This window comes from Rutidosis leptorrhynchoides, chromosome 4 (genome assembly GCF_046630445.1).
Source record: "Rutidosis leptorrhynchoides isolate AG116_Rl617_1_P2 chromosome 4, CSIRO_AGI_Rlap_v1, whole genome shotgun sequence".
Classification (NCBI taxonomy): Eukaryota; Viridiplantae; Streptophyta; class Magnoliopsida; order Asterales; family Asteraceae; genus Rutidosis; species Rutidosis leptorrhynchoides.
The window spans coordinates 147,163,703-147,186,269 of record NC_092336.1 but is presented as its reverse complement, the minus strand read 5'-3'; positions in this window follow the sequence as shown (position 1 = coordinate 147,186,269).

Here is a 22,567-nt window from a genome sequence, read left to right as displayed (position 1 = left end):
GTTATGGTCATTACGATTTTATGGTTATGCCGTTTGGATTGACTAAAGCACCAGGTGTGTTCATGGACCTTATGAACATTGTGTGTGGGCCATATCTTGACAAGTTTGTCATTGTTTTCATCGATTACATACTTATTTACTCAAAGAATGATCAAGAGCACGAAGAACATTTGAGAAAAGTGCTAGAAGTATTGAGGAAAGAAAAACTGTACGCTAAGTTTTCAAAGTGTGCATTTTGGTTGGAAGAAGTTCAATTTCTCGGTCATATAGTGAACAAAGAAGGTATCCAGGTGGACCCGGCAAAGATCGAAACCGTTGAAAAGTGGGAAACCCCAAAAACTCCGAAGCATATACGTCAATTTTTAGGATTGGCTGGTTACTACAGAAGATTCATCCAAGATTTCTCCAAAATAGCAAAACCCTTGACTGCATTAACGCATAAAGGGAAGAAATTTGAATGGAAGGATGAACAAGAGAAGGCGTTTCAGTTATTGAAGAAAAAGATAACTACGGCACCTATATTTTCATTGCCTGAAGGGAATGATGATTTTGTGACTTATTGTGACGCATCAAAGCAAGGTCTCGGTTGTGTATTAATGCAATGAACGAAGGTGATTGCTTATGCGTCTAGACAATTGAAGATTCACGAGCAAAATTATACAACTCACGATTTGGAATTGGGTGCTGTTGTTTTTGCATTAAAGACTTGGAGGCATTATTTATATGGGGTCAAAAGTATTATATATACCGACCACAAAAGTCTCCAACATATATTTAATCAGAATCAACTGAATATGAGACAGCGCAGATGGATTGAATTGTTAAATGATTACAACTTTGAGATTCGTTACCACCAGGGGAAGGCGAATGTAGTAGCCGACGCTTTGAGTAGAAAGGACAGAGAACCCATTCGAGTAAAATCTATGAATATAATGATTCACACTAACCTTACTACTCAAATAAAGGAGGCGCAACAAGGAGTTTTAAAAGAAGGAAAGTTGAAGAATGAGATACCCAAAGGATCAAAGAAACATCTTAATATTTGGGAAGACGGATGATAGAATTTGGGTACCAAGGTTTGGAGATGTGAGAGAAATGGTACTTAAAGAAGCACATAAAACTAGATATTAAATACATCCCGGAGCGGGGAAGATGTATAAAGATATCAAGAAACACTTTTGGTGGCCGGGTATGAAACCGATATTGCTAAATATGTAGGAGAATGTTTGACATGTTCTAAGGTCAAAGTTGAACATCAAAAACCATCAGGTCTACTACAATAACCTGAAATCCCGGAATGGAAATGGAAAAACATTACCATGGATTTCATTACTAAATTGCCAAGGACTGCAAGTGGTTATGATACTATTTGGGTAATAGTTGATCGTCTCACCAACTTAGCACACTTCCTGCCAATAAGAGAAGATGACAAGATGGAGAAGCTAGCATGACTGTATTTGAAGGAAGTCGTCTCCAGACATGGAATACCAATCTCTATTATCTCTGATAGGGATGGCAGATTTATTTCAAGATTCTGGCAGACATTACAGCAAGCATTAAGAACTCGTCTAGACATGAGTACTGCCTATCATCCACAAAATGATGGGCAGAGCGAAAGGACGATACAAACGCTTGAAGACATGCTACGAGCATGTGTTATTGATTTCGGAAACAGTTGGGATCGACATCTACCGTTAGCAGAATTTTCCTACAAAAATAGCTACCATTCAAGCATTGAGATGGCGCTGTTTGAAGCACTTTATGGTAGAAAGTGCAGGTCTCCGATTTGTTAGAGTGAAGTGGGGGATAGACAGATTACGGGTTCAGAGATAATACAAGAAACTACCGAGAAGATCATCCAAATTCAAGATTATTGAACGTGTTGGACCAGTAGCTTACCGACTTAAGTTACCCCAACAACTCGCAGCTGTACATAACACTTTTTACGTCTCGAATTTGAAGAAATTTTTTGCTAAAGAAGATCTCACTATTCCGTTAGACAAAATTCAAATCAACGAAAAACTTCAATTCATTGAAGAACCCGTCGAAATAATGGATCATGAGGTTAAAAGACTTAAGCAAAACAAGATACCAATTGTTAAGGTTTGATGGAATGCTCGTAGAGGACCCGAGTTCACCTGGGAGCGTGAAGATCAGATGAAGAAGAAATACCCGCACCTATTTCCAGAAGATTCTTCAACACCTCCAACTGCTTAAAAATTTCGGGATGAAATTTATTTAACGGGTAGGTACTGTAGTGACCCGAACTTTTCCATGTTTATATATATTAAATGAAATTGATATTTACATGATTAAGTGTTTCCAACATGTTAAACAATCAAACTTGTTAAGACTTGATTAATTGAAATAGGTTTCATATAGACAATTGCCCACCCAAGTTGACCGGTGATTCACGAACGTTAAAACTTGTAAAAAATATATGATGACATATATATGATTATATATATAGTTAACATGATATTATGATAAGTAAGTATCTCATTAGGTATTTTAACAATGCGTTTTATACATAAAAATGAGACTATTGAATTTAAGAAACTCGAAAACGTTATATATAACGATTATCGTTATATCAACATCTTACTAAGTACATATGAATCATATTAAGATATTGATACACTTGGTTAATTATGTTAAATGATAAGTAAATATATCATTAAGTGTATTAACAATGAACTACATATGTAAAAATAAGACTACTAACTTAATGATTTCGAAACGAGACATATATGTAACGATTATCGTTGTAACGACATTTAACTGTATATCTATCATACTAAGATATATTATATATCATAATATTATGATAATGTAACAATTTAACATCTCTTTAGATATAATAAACATTGGGTTAACAACATTTAACATGATCGTTAACTTAAAGGTTTCAAATCAACATTTACATGTAACGACTAACGATGACTTAACGACTCAGTTAAAATGTATATACATGAAGTGTTTTAATATTTATTCATACACTTTTGAAAGACTTCAAGACACTTATCAAAATACTTCTACTTAATAAAAATGCTTACAATTACATCCTCGTTCAGTTTCATCAACAATTCTACTCGTATGCACCCGTATTCGTACTCGTACAATACACAGCTTTTAGACGTATGTACTATTGGTATATACACTCTAATGATCAGCTCTTAGCAGCCCATGTGAGTCACCTAACACATCTGGGAAACATCATTTGGCAACTAGCATGAAATATCTCATAAAATTACAAAAATATGAGTAATCATTCATGACTTATTTACATGAAAACAAAATTACACATCCTTTATATCTAATCCATATACCAACGAACAAAAACACCTACAAACACTTTCATTCTTCAATTTTCTTCATCTAAGTGATCTCTCTCAAGTTCTATCTTCAAGTTCTAAGTGTTCTTCATAAATTCTATAAGTTCTAGTCTCATAAAATCAAGAATACTTCTAAGTTTGCTAGCTTACTTCCAATCTTGTAAAGTGATCATCCAACCTCAAGAAATCTTTCTTATTTACAGTAATATATATTTCTAATACAAGGTAATACTCATATTCAAACTTTGGTTCAATTTCTATAACTATAACAATCTTATTTCGAGTGATGATCTTACTTGAATTTGTTTTCGTGTCATGATTCTGCTTCAAGAACTTTCAAGCCATCCAAGGATTCTTTGAAGCTAGATCCATTTGTCTCTTTTCCAGTAGGTTTATCCACAAAACTTGAGGTAGTAATGATGTTCTTAACATCATTTGATTCATACATATAAAGCTATCTTATTCGAAGGTTTAAACTTGAAATCACTAGAACATAGTTTAGTTAATTCTAAACTTGTTCGCAAACAAAAGTTAATCCTTCTAACTTGACTTTTAAAATCAATTAAACACATGTTCTATATCTATATGATATGCTAACTTAATGATTTAAAACCGGAAAACACGAAAAACACCGTAAAACCGGATATACGCCGTCGTAGTAACACCGCGGGTTGTTTTGGGTTAGTTAATTAAAAACTATGATAAATTTTGATTTAAAAGTTGTTCTTCTGGGAAAATGATTTTTCTTATGAACATAAAACTATATCCAAAATCATGGTTAAACTCAAAGTGGAAGTATGTTTTTCCAAAATGGTCATCTAGACGTCGTTCTTTCGACTGAAATAACTACCTTTACAAAAATGACTTGTAACCTGTATTTCTGACTATAAAATTATACTTTTTATGTATATATTCATAAACTTAAGTTCAATATGAAACCATAGCAATTGGATTCACTCAAAACGGATTTAAAACGAAGAAGTTATGGGTAAAACAAGATTGGTTATTTTTGCTTGTTGTAGCTACGTGAAAATTGGTAACAAATCTATATTAATCATATCCTTGCTAACTTATATTGTATTATACATGTATTCTAATATATTATGTAATCTTGGGATACCATAGACACGTATGCAAATGTTTTGACATATCATATCGACCCATCTATATATATTATTTGGAACAACCATAGACACTCTATATGCAGTAATGTTGGAGTTAGCTATACAGGGTTGAGGTTGATTCCAAAAATATATATAGTTTGAGTTGTGATCTAGCCTGAGACGTGTATACACTGGGTCATGGATTGATTCAAGATAATATATATATCGATTTATTTCTATACATCTAACTGTGGACAACTAGTTGTAGGTTACTAACGAGGACATCTGACTTAATACACTCAAATCTTTAAACCATAATAAAAATGGTTGTAATTATAGTTTGATCATACTTTGATATATATGTACATATTTGTATAGGTTCGTGGATCGATCCGTGGCCAAGTCTTATTTCCGAGGAACGAAATATCTGTGAAAGTGAGTTATAGTCCCACTCTTAAAATCTAATATTTTTGGGATGAGAATACATGCAGGTTTTATAAATGATTTACAAAATAGACACAAGTACGTGAAACTACATTCTATGGTTGAATTATCAAAATCGAATATGCCCCTTTTTATTAAGTCTGGTAATCTATGAATTAGGGAACAGACACCCTAATTTACGCGAATCCTAAAGATAGACCTATTGGGCCTAACAAACCCCATCCAAAGTACCGGATGCTTTAGTACTTCGAAATTTATATCATATCTGAAGGGTGTCCCGGAATGATGGGGATATTCTTATATATGCATCTTGTTAATGTCGGTTACCAGGTGTTCACCATATGAATGATTTTTATCTCTATGTATGGGATATGTATTGAAATATGAAATCTTGTGGTCTACTGTTACGATTTGATATATATAGGTTAAACCTATAACTCACCAACATTTTTGTTGACGTTTAAAGCATGTTTATTCTCAGGTGAATATTAAGAGCTTCCGCTGTTGCATACTAAAATAAGGACAAGATTTGGAGTCCATGTTTGTATGATATTGTGTAAAAACTGCATTCAAGAAACATATGTCGATGTAATATATTTCTATTGTAAACCATTATGTAATGGTCGTGTGTAAACAGTATATTTTAGATTATCATTATTTGATAATCTACGTAATGTTTTTAAAACCTTTATTGATAAAATAAAGGTTATGGTTGTTTTAAAAATGAATGCAGTCTTTGAAAAACATCTCATATAGAGGTCAAAACCTCACAACAAAATCAATTAATATGGAACGTTTATAATCAATATGAACGGGACATTTCAACTCCTGAGTGGCTCACACCTGCTCGTCAAGGAATTCAAATTCTGCCCAAATTATGGAATTGATGGACCTCTTATTTAGCCATGTGGGACCCTAATTCCACGAACCTCCGTCAATGCTTTCGCCCTACTATGACAGAAACCATAGTGTTGTGATAGAAAGCTTGATGAGTGCCGGTCATCCCGAGCCTGGGTTGACCAATAAAGATAGGGGTACCCATTCCCCTAGCTTTGGCACACCCACCTTAACCTCATCATGGAATTGACGAATCATTGGTGTTTTGGGGGCATGGGTGTAGAAGAGAGATAGCCATCGCGGGGTTGATTAAAGGAGCATACTTTTTAGGGCATACGCTTTATACACGAAGGACTCCTTGGCGAATGGTAATTTATATGATCTTCATGGCCCTTATTCATTTTGGGTACATTTTGTGATTTTTATGGTGATATGAGCTTGTTGCATATATTTTGAGGCACCTTGTATTTATCTTGGCGAATTTGAGTATATTGTGAATGATGTTGAGATTTGATTTGATTGAGTTGATGCCTATCACGTGAATCCTACATAATTGGTTAAAGTCAAGGAGGTCAAAGTTTGATATTGTCAAAATCTTATGCTTGATGCTTGATGTTTGATGACCTTTTAGGTGATGGAGTTGACTTTGACCGGGGAATGATTGTTTCAGATAGACTTAGGTTTGAATTGTAGTTGATTTTGGTGGTAACTAAAGACTATTTGAAGCGTTGATTTGAGTTTGTGTTAGTAATAGAAGAAGGAGAAAAGAAGAATGCTTAGTCCTTGGAAAATGCAAGCGTTTGGAGTTCATTCTAGCCATCAAAGTGCTCATACTTGGGGGTATCATTTATTGCCTAATCATTGCACTTTGGCTTTGATCATTGAACGCTATTTTCCTCTAAGCATTGTTCTATTGATTTGCTTGCTTGAGGACAAGCAAGGTTCAAATGTTGGGGGTTTGATATTGCTCCAATTATATATGTTTTATTTTGCAATATCTCTCTCATTTCATTCGGTTTTGATGGTCGTTGGGCCCAAAAGTTGTTTTTCTGCACTAAAGTCTCGGTTCAAGGCTAAAAGCCAGATTTGGTGTAAAATTGACCAAATTTTAGTCAAAAATTACAAAGAAAATGACAAGTGCAGGAAACAACTCCAAAAGCGCCGCTCCTAGATAAAGAGCGCCGCTCCGGATGATCCAAAGCGCCGAACCTGAAGGAAAAGTGGCACTCTCATGCACGTTTTGGCTCCATTTTCCACCAGTGACCAGAAGCGCCGTTCTTAATTGCCAAAACCGCCGCTCATTCCCAGAAAAGCGCTGCACCTGATTAAGAAAGCGACGCTCCTGATTTTTATCCAAAAGCGCCGCTCCTGAAGGAAAAGCGGCGCTCCTGTCGCTAATTCAGCCTAGAATTTTCAGCACTATAAAAGGAAAGAGAGGAGGTCACATCAAGAGAGAGCTGTAGTTTTTAGTCCGAATTTCACACACAAAACCCTAATTTCATCATACATTAGAGTTTTAAGGTGATTTGAAGGAAGCAAGCTCAAGTTTCATCATCATTAGCTCTAGATCTTCTTCTCTTTATCATTTTGGGTGGTAATCTCCACTTTGCTTTACTCATTTTGCACTAATAAGTTGTAATCTTAACTTTATTGCATCTAGCTTTGAACTAATTACTTGTAATCACTCAAGATGATGTTTATTTGTGTTTCTATGCTTATTACTAGTGTAATCTTAGCCATGCTTGGCTAATTTGTTTGTGTTTGCATATCTATGAATCTCTAATGCATATGATTAGCCCTTAATCTATTGAATTAAGTTGTTTTGAATGAAAATACATGAGGTAGTGTTATTGTGTTAGCTATGAGGTCCATTGCTATGATTTGATATTGGTTTTACTTTGATTACATAGATTGAGTAGCTCTCTTAGTGATTTGAGAAGTGAATCAATTTGTGCTTCAACACCTTAGGTGATCTAGACAACTAGAATATGGATTTCAAGTGATTGTGTTTCTAATCTTAGTTGGTTTTCAATTGACCTTTGTTCAACATAGTGGTGTTTGACTATCTTAAGTGATTTTGATAGTTGAAGGGTTTTAAGTGATTTCAACCAAAGCATAATCTCAATAACCAACTCATACTTAACTTGATCTTAGGATACCATGCTTATGTGAATTTGCAAAAGTATAATTTGATTAAGGTTTGGTAGTAATACTAAACAACTACTAGTTCAAACAACTAATGCGATATCAAATTGGGTAAAATAGGGCAATCCAAGCATAGAGAGGATTAGGTAAGTGAACACTCTTTGTCTATTGATTAAATCTCATTTCTTAGTTACTTGTCACTTGTTGCTAGTTAAGTTTAAATTTGTTTATTTGAGAAAGTTTAGTTGATAGTTAAAATCAATCGCAAAACCCCAATCAAACAAACCCCTAGGATAACTAATAGTTTCAATTATTCAACTTACACCGCTCTCTTGGGATGAACTTGATAAGAATACTTACATTAAGTGCTATAATAACCGGGTTCTAAGTGCTCGATAGTTGTGCGTGCTTATTTGTAATATTTGAATCTTGTATAAATTGTGAGGGTAAAATGATGTATTGTTCCACACGCATCTGTGTGATAGGTCGAAATCCCCGGGGCCCGATGGCTATAACTTTAAGTTTTAAAAAAAAAAAATTGGGATGTCATTAAGTATGATTTAATGAGGGCCATTAGATGGTTTTGGGAACGAGGTGAAATTTCCTTTGGTTGTAATGCTTCTTTCGTTTCTCTTATCCCGAAGGTTAATTCTCAGATTGAGCTTAAATAGTATAGACCAATTAGTCTCATTTGTAGTTACTACAAGATTTTTCCAAGATTCTCGCCTCTCGGTTATGTGTTGTAGTTCCCAAATTAATTGGAATTGAAGAAAGTGCGTACTTGAAAGGTCGTTGGATATCGGCTAAAAAGTCATGTTTTTACCCCCGATATTGAGTCCCAAAAGCATAAAGTTTAAAAATTTTTCGGCAAAATAATCGCTTTTTCGGTTGAATTTGTTGATAAAGCAATTACAAAGACAATGCAAAAAGAATAAAGAGAAGCGGAGCTAAAACGAAGATTCTAGAGCGAAATCGGTGAAAGACAAGAAATCAAGTTACGATCCAGGGAATCAAGGCTGACCAGCATCAAAACTGGCCTGCCATACGGGCTGCCATACGGCCTGCCATATGGCCTGCCTGTATGAGATACGACCTGCCATACGGCCCAACAAACGCCCTCAAGATACGGCCTGCCAGCCATACGGCCTGCCAAATACGCCCCACCATACAGCCTGCCATACGGCCTGCCAAGCGTATTTTGGCAAATTTCAAGTCTATTTAAAGGGACTTTGTCATTCATTCCAACACACACCTCTTTTCACTCTCTCACTACAATACACTTTCTCCCACTAGAGCTTTCAAGGCCTTCTCACCTCCGAGCGGGAAATTAAGTACCCGGAGGCGAACGCCAAAGATTGTAATAGGAGCGGGCTAGAGATTGTCAGCACTTGTAATGGTCCAGATCTCGTCTGTAAATAGTGAACGCTTTCCTTAATTTAATAAAGTTATTATCTTGAGTTGCTTTCATCTTGCATGATTATCTATCTGTTACAATTGTTTATCATGTGTTGAATATTTTATCTGAAACTTATCATATTGTTATGCTGAAACCTTGACAGTTTAGAAGTTTAATTTACGGATTACCCTTTTCGCTTATTCACGTGGCTATAACCTAGTATTAGGACTGATCAACCCTAGGATACAAGATAAGTAGTTATGTGTGCTTAACGTCACAATAGGGATATAGTACCTACGTACGAATGACCATTTGTTCGTCATAGAAGAGCTGCCCATTTAGATTGTGATTAGAGTTAGCAATAGAGAGTTCAGTGAACACTAGCTTACTCAGAAGCATGATTCACGTCAGAAGCAATGTTCTTGAGATGTTGTAAGATGATCCGGGGTTGAATAAGTGATCGCAAAGGAGAGACCTCTATCCCAATTAGCAGTACCTTAGAATATCTAAGATTGCACATCTGTTAATGTTAAGGCATAGCATAGTGATTTAGTGGTAGGATATTGCTTTAGTTAGACCAACTAGGATTAAGAAAAGCTGAGACTTTCCTTTATTGGGTAAACCACTTTGTTCATGTACCTAGGATTCTATCCATAAGGTCATTTAAACCTTTCAGGTTAACATTGGGAGTAGGGATACCTGTCTTAGCCAATATCTTAAAGGCCTAAACTCTTAGTGACAAATCAGTTAGGTTCACAGCCCAGTTGATTGAGGTTTAGTGTTTATCCTAGGAAGTTAAACTCTTGCAATAATTCCCCTTCAGAACTCTATTCTTCACACCCATCTTTACTTTTATTGTCTAATTACTATTTTATCTAGTTAATCTTAATCTATCACCTCTTGTCACTAGGGTTAACTATATAGGCACTTTTGTCCCACATTACTGAGCAAACATACAAAAATACGTACCTGAGTTATATTTACCACTTACTCATTAGAAGGAAGACAAGTATGTGAGTTATAGCTTGGAACCCCAGCTAAATATAAATAATAAAACCTCCACTACGCCCCTCGTAGTAGCTGATTCTGACGTGTCGCGGCCTAACGAAACCGCGAAAAATAAAACCGTCCGTTTTGGCCATATCATGAGGGGTGTAAGTTTTTGGCGCCACTGCCGGGGACTTATTTTCTGTCTGTTAAGGTAATCGCTGATTCTATCAAGATATCTGAGATTCTTGAGTGGTGTCTAAGAAAGAAAATTATACACGGACTTGGTTGTTAGATTTCTGAACAGTCTCCAATTATATTGGAACCAAAAGGATCCTTCCTCTCCGTTGTCTGCCTGGCCACTTGTTTCAAAGATAAATTGACAAGAATCACACATGCTTAACAAGCAGAGAGTTTGTCAGTATAGGATTTAAAGTCGCCATTATAAGTAAACCCTTTTCAAATTAAAAAAAAATATTAATTATGGTTTTAATTTCTGTAGTTTCTAGTTCAAACTTAACCGACTACGAAGGAAGTGCGAATGGCAGTTGCTCTCCTACAACTTCAGAAACCGGCGAAGTTTTTCTTTATAAACCTAAAACAAATCTAAACCCTGATGAATCTCATCAAGACTTAGTTCTTGATTCTTGTAGTCCAAGAAGCCAGATAATTTCATCTGACTTGGAGATTTCATTGCTTTTGGATAAGTTTTACTCAAATGAACCAGGATTCGACCCTCTTCACGATCCAAAAGGGAGGCTCAGTCTTAACGAACTCCTGATTATGGAAGATGAGATACGGGAAGAATATCCAACTATTTTCAATTATCCAAATTTGTTCGAATTTAATCCTAAAGAGATACGAAACCCTGATAAAACAAAAGCTCCGTTTATTGGAAATCTGTTAAATCCTAGCAGAAGGTTAGATGTCTATAGAGAATTCATTAGGCACCTCTGTTCCTCAGACTTCCCATTCTCAACATTTCAAATCAACCCGTTAAAAGAGCTACGTTCTCAGACTCGTTCTCTTCACAAACTGTTAAAAGAATGTGGGGATGACCTTTTCGTCAAGTATCGAGATGCAGAAATTAATTTCAAATTCGATTTAGAGTCATTCGTCAGTTTTCTTCCTCACTTCACCAATAAGGAAATTTCTCCAATTCATATAAACTGTTATGTCTCGACAATGATCTCTGAATTAGAATTTTGGATTGAAAGCAAGAAACCTAACCCTATTTCAACCTATGGAAACCGAGATTTCTTTTACTTTGATCCAGCCTCATTTCTCATCAAAAGATTAATTAAAGCTTTTCCGGATTCTACCGAGGAAAGAATACATCAGAATTTCTTCGCAAAAAGAAGGGAAATATATTCAGAACTCGTGCAAATCCTCACTATGTCAAAATTTCCATTTACAACTCCGCAAAGGAAGATCATTCGAGAAATATCTTCAAACTTTAAATTTACTATCGGTGATCCTGACTGTACGGAAGATCTTTTATTTCAAAACACAGTGGCAAAACTTCTTTTCGAACTTAATTATAGAGATGCTGGGCTAAGGGACGGAATTTCAAACAATAAGGATGTTAAAAGGGCTTTGGATAAACTTATGGACGATATCCGAGATTTGCAGAAGCGCGAGTGTAAGGTGTTAAGTGATTTCGAAATATTTTCGGTACACTCCGCTGATTTACTCTGGATGGTCAAAGAAGCTTTAAACTTGTCTTTCTTTCCGCGTCATTTCTGGAACTTAGTTGTAGAACCTGTGTAATTTGTGTTTTTAATAAAAATAAAATATTTTGATTTTACTCCGTTTAGTTGTCTTTTCTCTATTTATTTTAGTTAGTTATAAAAATAATAAAATAACCAGATTAAAATCCGAGGTAAAATTTTATTTATCATTTCTTAAAACCCTTTAAATTTTAAAATCTTAAAAAATTAAAAATTGTGCAAGTCGGGTCGGGGAAATAAGCCCGCGAGCCACACGGGCCACTTTCTTTTTCCCTTTTCTTTCCCTTCTTCTTCCTTTTCTCTTTTCTTTTTCTTGTGTTCTTCCTTCTTCTGCTCTCTTCGAACCGACGCACCACCACCATCCTCCCAAACTCAAAACTCAACTAAAATCGACGATTCAAAGCTCAAATCTTGTTCTCTCTAGCCTTCTAAACTCGATTCAACCGTCAATTTCGCACAAAAGGTACTCTTTCTGGATGAAAAATCGAATTTTCTCCTAGGGTCAAATTTTTGACTTTTTAGAAAAACCTTGTTTTTGACTCAATTTTGGATTCCTTTATGCTTAGATAGATAATGTGATTGCTTTGTGTTAGTTTTTGGGCTTGATTGAGGCATTTTGGATAGTTTTTGGCATCGATTAGTTAATTGAGGTTTTAGGGTAAAATTTGGTAAAATCTTTGGAAATTTGATGTTTTGCTAGCTTAGTTAGGCTTAGTGATGCATTAGGAGTGTTTAGAAACTAATTTTGGAACAAAGTAGGCTTGTTTGCTTAATTTTGATATTTTGGTCAAACTACACGTAATTAGGACTACGGTTTTTCCTATAGTTAAAACGTTTTTAAAACTTAGGATTGCCTTAAAACTAGTTCAAATGAGGATGTCATTGATTTGCTTGCAAAAATGTAGCCTATTTCTTGATTTTTCTTATTTTGTACGTTTTGAACAAATTGATTATTTTTCGGTCAAACGGCTTTAATCTTTGACTTTAAGATGTTATAGCTCGAGTTTGATGATTAAAAATATTTAAGGTAATTAAAAATGGTCATTAGAATCATTGTATGCTTAAAAATCACCACATTTGGTTCAAAATTGTTTATTACGACTAACTTGCTATAATTATTATTTTTAGCATTATTTATTGTAATCACGGGTACTGATAGTGCTCCAAATGAACATATATTTAGCAGCAATATCTTCCCAATATGTAAATTATTTAGTTATAATTGTCCTATTTTAAGTTGTAATCATTTATATTAAATAAGTGCGAAGACAAAAGGCGAAAACGACGATTTGATGACGCAAATGACCAAAAAGCTCAAATGTACAAGATACAATCCAAGTGGTTCAATTTATTGATGAGAAACGTCTAAAAATGACAAAAGTACAAGTTTCGGAACGCAAAGTACAAGATATTAAATTATACGAAAGGACGTTCGAAAATCCGGAACCGGGACCTGAGCCAACTATCAACGCCCGACGCAACGGATCAAAAATTACAAGTCTACTATGCACAAGAATATAATATAATATATATATAATTATATAAATTATATATATTATATATATTTATATATTATGTCGACAAAGAAGAAAACAAGCAAATGTGGCTGGATCCAGCTGGCCATGCGATCGCATGGCCAGAAGTCACATATCACATGCGATCGCATGGCTCGAAAAAGTTGGTCAGGTCCTATAAATAGCCAGCTTATTCGACGAGTTTTAAAACATAATAATAATAATACTCCTCTAATAATAATAAATATATATATATATATATATATATATATATATATATATATATATATATATATATATATATATATATATATATATATATATATATATTATAGTATAGGGTAGTTTTATATTAGATTAGTTTTGGGTTATGCAAAGGTTATTTTACGGGTTTTAAAGTCGGAACTCTATCCGTGTAACACTACGCGATAAATAATCAATGTAAGCTATGTTCTCCTTTTTAAATTAATGTCTCGTACTTAAGTTATTATTATGCTTATTTAAAACGAAGTAATCATGATGTTGGGATAAAAATATTAAAATTGGGTAATTTGGCTTTGTACCATAATTGGGGTTTGGACAAAAGAACGATACTTGTGGAAATTAGACTATGGGCTATTAATGGGCTTTATATTTGTTTAACTAAATGATAGTTTGTTAATTTTAATATAAAGATTTACAATTGGACATACCTATAAATAACCATATACACTCAATCGGACACGATGGGCGGGATATTTATATGTACGAATAATCGTTCATTTAACCGGACACGGGAATGGATTAATAGTCTATGGACTTATTAAAACAGGGGTTAAATTATGTACAAGGACACTTGGCGTAATTGTTAACAAAGTATTAAAACCTTGGGTTACACGCAGTCGATATCCTGGTGTAATTATTAAACAAAGTATTAAGACCTTGTTACAGTTTAAGTCCCCAATTAGTTGGAATATTTGACTTCGGGTATAAGGATAATTTGACGAGGACACTCGCATTTTATATTTATGACTGATGGACTGTTATGGACAAAAACCAGACGGATATATTAAATAATCCAGGACAAAGAACAATTAACCCATAGGCATAAAACTAAAAATCAACACGTCAAACATCATGATTACGGAAGTTTAAATAAGCATAATTCTTTTATTTTCATATTTAATTGCACTTCTAATTAACGCACTTTTTAATTATCGTATTTTATTTCATCGCACTTTTATTTATCGCAATTTCATTATCGTTATTTACTTTACGCTTTAAATTAAGTTGTATTTATTTTTAATATTTTACATTAGGTTTTAACTGCGACTAAAGTTTTAAAATCGACAAACCGGTCATTAAACGGTAAACCCCCTTTTATATTATTATTATATATATAAATATATATTTTGTACAAATATAGTTGTTTAAAATATAGTGTAAAATAAGTCGTCTCCCTGTGGAAAAAACCGGACTTACTAAAAACTATACTACTCTACGATTAGGTACACTGCCTATAGTGTTGTAGCAAGGTTTAGGTATATCTCATCTGTAAATAAATAATTAAAACTTGTGTAATCTGTATCGCTTTTCGTATCAAAAATATATAGTATTTCACGTACACCTCTCACGACATCAAGTTTTTGGCGCCGCTGCCGGGGAATTCGGTGAAACACTATATTTTATAAATATATTTGTATATCATTTTTAGAAAAACAATATAAAAAAAACCAAAAATATAAAAACAAAAAGAAAAATTTATATATTTTTAAGAGTTTGTTAAAAGTTTTATAAAGTTTCTTTATTTTTATTTTAGTGTTAAAAAAATATAAGTTTTATTTAAATATTTTGTATTTATTTAAAACAGAAAAAAAAATTAAAAACACTCGAGTCCAGTACTGTAGCAGCCCAGTGTCTGGCCCGAAACCCTAGACCATGCGATCACATGGCTGGATAACTTAGGACTCATGCGATCGCATGAGCCCTGCTGACACGCCAGAGTTAACTGAGTACTACATTAATTACGGATTATAATTATTATTATTATATTTAAACCCTAATTAGGTTAGATTAGTTAAATATTTAATTTAGTTATTTATTTAATTTGTATTTTTAAGTTTAATTAGTTTTATAAAATATAAAATTAATACTTTTATAAAATAAATAATATAAAAATAATATTTTCATAAAAATTGTATTTTCATAAACTTTAGTTTTATTTTTATATTTTGTACCTTTTTAATCGTTTTAGTGTAATATTTGTATTTTTCGCTCGTACTTAGTTTTAGTCATAGTTTTTGCCATTGTATTTTTATTTCTAGATTTTTAGGCTTTGCCGTAAAATCCCTTAAGTGCTTTTTCTTTAGACTAAGATTCAGGTGCTTTAGAATTTTGCAACGCCGTTCTAAGTTTTTAGTACCTTTTTAAGTTTTTGCCATTTGGGATATAGTATTTCTTTTAAGCTTTAATATTTTTTAGACGCAACTTTTAATTCTTAGTTTTTAGTTTTTAGTTTTTTTTTAAGTTTCGACGCACTACTTTCTAATTTTTATTTTTCGACGCCTATTATTTTTCGACCTTTTATTTTTCAACATTTTTCGACGCGCTCTTTTTCTTTCTTATTTCTCGCCATTCTAGTTTTTAGGACTTAGAATTTTCTATATTTCTTCTCTAATAATTCAAAACGAAAAATTATTTTAAGCGGTTAACTTGATAGACATCCAAATTTTCTGCTTCGTAGTAATAGTTGGATTTGTTAGTGGCTGAGTTGTGAGCTTCCGATTTAAAGGGTTCTGGCTCCCTGCTGCATCTTTTGGCTATTCAAAACGTGGGCAAAAGCAGAACAGTCTATTAATTTAATAACTTATATAATTTTTTTTTATTTTATAACTAATAGGATAATTAAGTAAATGCACCACATTGTAGCTAAAATTTGGTAAAAAAAAAAAAAAGAAAAAAGAAGCACAATATGGAAAATCTCGAGAATATTTTGGAAACTCTTTGTAACATCTGAAATCAATTTAATCAATACTCTCAAACGGGTGTTGATGACAATTCGTTCGGTCAATCTTGGATCACGAATGACGAAACAATAACTGGTTGTGAAATCTGTGGAGATTATCACTCAACATGGGAATGTTATTATTACGTTCCTATGGAAAATTATGCACCCATGGAACCTGAATGGAATGATTATGAAGAATACAATTCAAATTGGGATTATTCCCAAGAATATATCCAAACTCAACAACCAGAAGACGAGGAGAATTATGTGTCTGAAAATCTTTTAGACAATATGAAAATCAAACTCGAAGAACTTGATGCTCAAAATGAACAAATGAGAGAGTTTGTAAATTGGCAAGCTGAAACTCTATCAGATTACACACATGTTGATCTGAGGAGTCGTGTGCAAGAAAATCTCATATCATCGAATTTTGATGAATTCGACAGCTCTGAAATCACCAATTATCCCGATGATACTTTTTATTCAGCTTTACCAATTTCACAACATATCGACACATTAGCCTCTACCGACGAAATCAACGATCCATCAATGGATGAAGAAGAAGAAGTAAGGGTGACAAATTGGTACTCTTGGAAAAACGATAACGTTGAAAATTTTACCCCCGAGAACAAAATGGTGGGACCGATTAATGAAGAAGAATTTGCTTTGATCCCGAAATTCACCATTCCACAACCTTCCAACCCAATATTCTCAATAGACGAGTCATCTACCAAAGATGAACTACAAGCTGTAATAGATATTGACACCTCGAATTTCACCCAATTGGGTAATAGAGGTGAAAACTTTGATCCCGAGAATAAACGGAAGGAAATGTTAGGAATTATCCACCCTATAGAAATATGTATATCGGTGTATATTGATCCATTTGACCAAGAACCAGAAAAGAGACATATCCATTTACTAAAAGCTACACTTAAAAAATAATTAAGTAGTGACGATCGGGTGGGTCTAAACTTTAAACCCATTGATATATTTTATACCACCCGAGATGTAAATAACTGGCTCACTATTTTAATTCGTGGAACTTATTCTACCGACTTCACATGTCGTCAGCTAAGTATGGGGAAGTCTAACCCCACTTAACGTTAAATTAGGGGTTCGAGTTAGTGCATAACTCGTTAATAAAAATTCATGATGAGTTAGGGTAAAAGACGTATTTTCAAATTTTAGATAACAGTTCGGAAAAGCAACCTTTTTTGAAGAAAAACATGTGTGATAAAACAAGAAGGAATGAACGATGAGGCACGCCATCTATCATTCGACGAGCTTTGTAATTACAAAGTGGGTATTTTTAATCACTTTTCTACACTTATCACCCTCATGAATTTATAATTATAGTCTGATTTCATGCAAATGAGGGCATTGCATGATCTCAAGTGTGGGGATATTAGGGTTATAAATTCTCTCGGGTTTATACTTGGCTTATTTTCTAAATATTGTGAAAATTTTAAAATTTTTCAACTAAATGAATTCAAAAGCATGTTTATACATATTTATGAACGATAAAACTAGGTGTTAATGCCGAAATTATTGTTACCTCGGAAATGACATAAATTGAGAAACAACTAAAACGCTTGAATTTATTTATTAAATATAAAAAGACGCATGATAAAAGCCAAGTGTGGGGAGAATGTACCAAGTTATTCAATTAAAAACTATCTATCATATGTTTCTGTAAAGTTATTTCAGGTGCTTCTGTTTTGGACTAAATTAACTGTTTTACCCGATTTATTGTAATACTTTTGAAAGAATAGATGGATCTACACGACGAATCAATTCCATCATTAAAAGTGTAGTGACCCGAACTTTTCCATGTTTATATATATTAATTGAGATTGATATTTACATGATTAAATGTTTCCAACATGTTAAGCAATCAAACTTGTTAAGACTTGATTAATTGAAATATGTTTCATATAGACAATTGACCACCCAAGTTGACCGGAGATTCACGAACGTTAAAACTTGTAAAAACGACATGACGATATATATATGGATATACATATGGTTAACATGAGATTATGATAAGTAAGTATCTCCATAAGTATATTAACAATGAGTTATATACATATAAACAAGACTACTAACTTAAGGATTTTGAAACGAGACATATATGTAACGATTATCGTTGTAACGACATTTAAATGTATATATATCATATTAAGATATATTAATATATCATAATATCATGATAATATAATAATTTAACATCTCATTAGATATAATAAACAATGGGTTAACAACATTAATTGAGATCGTTAACTTAAAGGTTTCAAAACAACACTTACATGTAACGACTAACGATGACTTAACGACTCAGTTAAAATGTATATACATGTAGTGTATTTAGATGTATTAAAATACTTTTGGAAGACTTCAAGACATATATTAAAACACTCATACTTAACGAAAATGGTTACAGTTACTTTCCCATTCTTTTCTTTCATCAAGAATTCTAGTCGTATTCTTACCCGTATTATACACAGCTTCAAAACATACTTACTATGGGTATATACCAATAGGAACTAGCATGGGATTCCACTCTTGATTATGTCATGTATGACTAATCAATTTTAACTTCTACCATGAGCTAGTCAACTAACTAGAACTCCTTTTAACCCCACTCACCACTCACCAATTACCACTCATCATTCACTCCATTTCACTTCCAATTCTCTTTCTAATTCTCTCTCAACACACACACACTATTATGAACGTAGTTTTCCAGTAGTTAATCATCATCTTCATCAAAAATCACTTCAAGAATCAAGCTATAATCATCATAGGAAGAACACTTCAAGAACACTTCAAAAATCCCTTAAAGTTTACTAATTTACTTCCAAGCTTTCTAATCCATTCCAAGTAATCATCTAAGATCAAGAAACCTTTATTATATACAGTAGGTTATCTTTATTATTCAAGGTAATATTCATATTCAAACTTTGATTCAATTTCTATAACTATAAACTATCTTAATTCGAGTAAAAATCTTACTTGAACTTGTTTTTGTGTCATGATCCTACTTCAAGAACTTTCAAGCCATCCAAGATCCTTTGAAGCTAGATCATTTCTTGTCACTTCCAGTAGGTTTACCTACTAAAATTGAGGTAGTAATGATGTTCATAACATCATTCGATTCATATATATAAAACTATCTTATTCGAAGGTTTAAACTCGTAATCACTAGAACATAGTTTAGTTAATTCTAAACTTGTTCGCAAACAAAAGTTAATCCTTCTAACTTGACTTTTAAAATTAACTAAACACATGTTCTATATCTATATGATATTCTAACTTAATGATTTAAAACCTGGAAACACGAAAAACACCGTAAAACCGGATTTACGCCGTCGTAGTAACACCGCGGGCTGTTTTGGGTTAGTTAATTAAAAACTATGATAAACTTTGATTTAAAAGTTGTTATTCTGGGAAAATGAATTTTATTATGAACATGAAACTATATCCAAAAATTATGGTTAAACTCAAAGTGGAAGTATGTTTTCTAAAATGGTCATCTAGACGTCGTTCTTTCGACTGAAATGACTACCTTTACAAAAATGACTTGTAACTTATTTTTCCGACAATAAACCTATACTTTTTCTGTTTAGATTCATAAAATAGAATTCAATATGAAACCATAGCAATTTGATTCACTCAAAACGGATTTAAAATGAAGAAGTTATGGGTAAAACAAGATTGGATAATTTTTCTCATTTTAGCTACGTGAAAATTGGTAACAAATCTATTCCAACCATAACTTAATCAACTTGTATTGTATATTATGTAATCTTGAGATACCATAGACACGTATACAATGTTTCGACCTATCATTTCGACACATCTATATATATTTCGGAACAACCATAGACACTCTATATGTGAATGTTGGAGTTAGCTATACAGGGTTGAGGTTGATTTCAAAATATATATAGTTTGAGTTGTGATCAATACTGAGATACGTATACACTGGGTCGTGGATTGATTCAAGATAATATTTATCGATTTATTTCTGTATATCTAACTGTGGACGACTAGTTGTAGGTTACTAACGAGGACAGCTGACTTAATAAACTTAAAACATCAAAATATATTAAAAGTGTTGTAAATATATTTTGAACATACTTTGATATATATGTATATATTGTTATAGGTTCGTGAATCAACCAGTGGCCAAGTCTTACTTCCCGACGAAGTAAAAATCTGTGAAAGTGAGTTATAGTCCCACTTTTAAAATCTAATATTTTTGGGATGAGAATACATGCAGGTTTTATAAATGATTTACAAAATAGACACAAGTACGTGAAACTACATTCTATGGTTGAATTATCGAAATCGAATATGCCCCTTTTTATTAAGTCTGGTAATCTAAGAATTAGGGAACAGACACCCTAATTGACGCGAATCCTAAAGATAGATCTATTGGGCCTAACAAACCCCATCCAAAGTACCGGATGCTTTAGTACTTCGAAATTTATATCATATCCGAAGGGTGTCCCGGAATGATGGGGATATTCTTATATATGCATCTTGTTAATGTCGGTTACCAGGTGTTCACCATATGAATGATTTTTATCTCTATGTATGGGATGTGTATTGAAATATGAAATCTTGTGGTCTATTGTTACGATTTGATATATATAGGTTAAACATATTACTCACCAACATTTTTGTTGATGTTTTAAGCATGTTTATTCTCAGGTGATTATTAAGAGCTTCCGCTGTCGCATACTTAAATAAGGACGAGATTTGGAGTCCATGCTTGTATGATATTGTGTAAAAACTGCATTCAAGAAACATATTTTGTTGTAACATATTTGTATTGTAAACCATTATGTAATGATCGTGTGTAAACAGGATATTTTAGATTATCATTATTTGATAATCTACGTAAAGCTTTTTAAACCTTTATTGATGAAATAAAGGTTATGGTTTGTTTTAAAATGAATGCAGTCTTTGAAAAACGTCTCATATAGAGGTCAAAACCTCGCAACGAAATCAATTAATATGGAACGTTTTTAATCAATAAGAACGGGACATTTCAAAAAGGAAGTAAAGTCTTTCGAAAAAGACACGCGCTTCTTGATTTAGGTCAAGAAGTTGTCGTCCACACCAGCTGTAGGTTGACAAAAAATCTAGAAAAGTCATCTCTAAAATCAGCAGGAAATCCACGGACCTCAGCATCAAACAGGGTCGCCAAGTGGTCAGACTTATCCTAACCATGAGAGGATCTGTCTCGTAAAATGGGGAGGGCGCCGTGCAAATTAGCTTGATAAGACTAATGAATCAGACCCCCAGAAAGGATAATCTCTTTAAAGATTAAAAATCAGCTTTTAAGCCTAATATTACTCAATCCTTGAGATTGACCTTAAAGATTGAGAATTACAAACTCATGGAATTCGATGATATCTAAACTCGAGCTTGAACGAGAAAATATTTTGATCAAAATTACAAACCGATTTGTTTTCTGAAAACCCATTTTCATTGCGTTCATTACCATTGAACGTAAAATCCTAGAAATTCACCTGGAATTCATTAGGTCACCTGAACCAAATCGGGTGTCAAACGTAAGAACGGTGGTTGCATAGCATGGTCAAAGACAGGACCTTGTGCCAGACCGGAAAATTATAAGGGTGAGCTTTACTATTGCTCCTACAAAGGATAGTAATTGCATCCGACACATCATAGACCATGAACAAATGCATGTCATTAGACATTGCCTTAACAGTTTCTTGTTCATCATTTTCCTTTACAATCGGATGTTAGTTTACCGAAAGGTAATATACGGAGCAAGTAAACTGGACGTGTTGCTTTCCTAATACAAGGTTAGCAAGTGGGTGACACAAAATCGCAAATGTTGAGCTAAAATTTTCAAATATGAAACCCACAAAACCCACAAAAATAATTTGCAAACACCGGTGACGGGTTATTCCGGAAAACTTATCTAGGGTAAAAGCTAGATTGAATTTTCAAAAGATCAAATGTTTTCATAAAGATCCAATTTCCTTAAAGGATCTAAATTTTCATAGTCATGTGGGACTGTAACCACATCGTTACTATCATTTTTATACT